The sequence below is a fragment of the Cynoglossus semilaevis genome, chromosome 3, assembly GCF_000523025.1.
Source record: "Cynoglossus semilaevis isolate Cse_v1.0 chromosome 3, Cse_v1.0, whole genome shotgun sequence".
NCBI classification, from domain to species: Eukaryota; Metazoa; Chordata; class Actinopteri; order Pleuronectiformes; family Cynoglossidae; genus Cynoglossus; species Cynoglossus semilaevis.
Window position 1 is genome coordinate 15,519,109 of NC_024309.1, and position 259 is coordinate 15,519,367.

Here is a 259-nt window from a genome sequence, read left to right on the forward strand (position 1 = left end):
CAGCAGCTACAGCAGCATTGGCATCAGCAGCGTCAGCAGCAGCAGCAGCTTTAGCAGCAGCAGCTTTGGTCCTTGCTCTCACTCAGCCTGACTTTTGCCCCTCCTGTGGGGAATGTGTTTGTGGTGAGTCTCATAAATGCCAAGTTCTTTGGGCAATAAGAACAAACATCACAACCACTCTCTAGAATTACCACATAATTGGGGACTTTCCACAGGAGCCCACTGTCTCCTCCCCCTGCACCTGAGGATGAGCCCATAT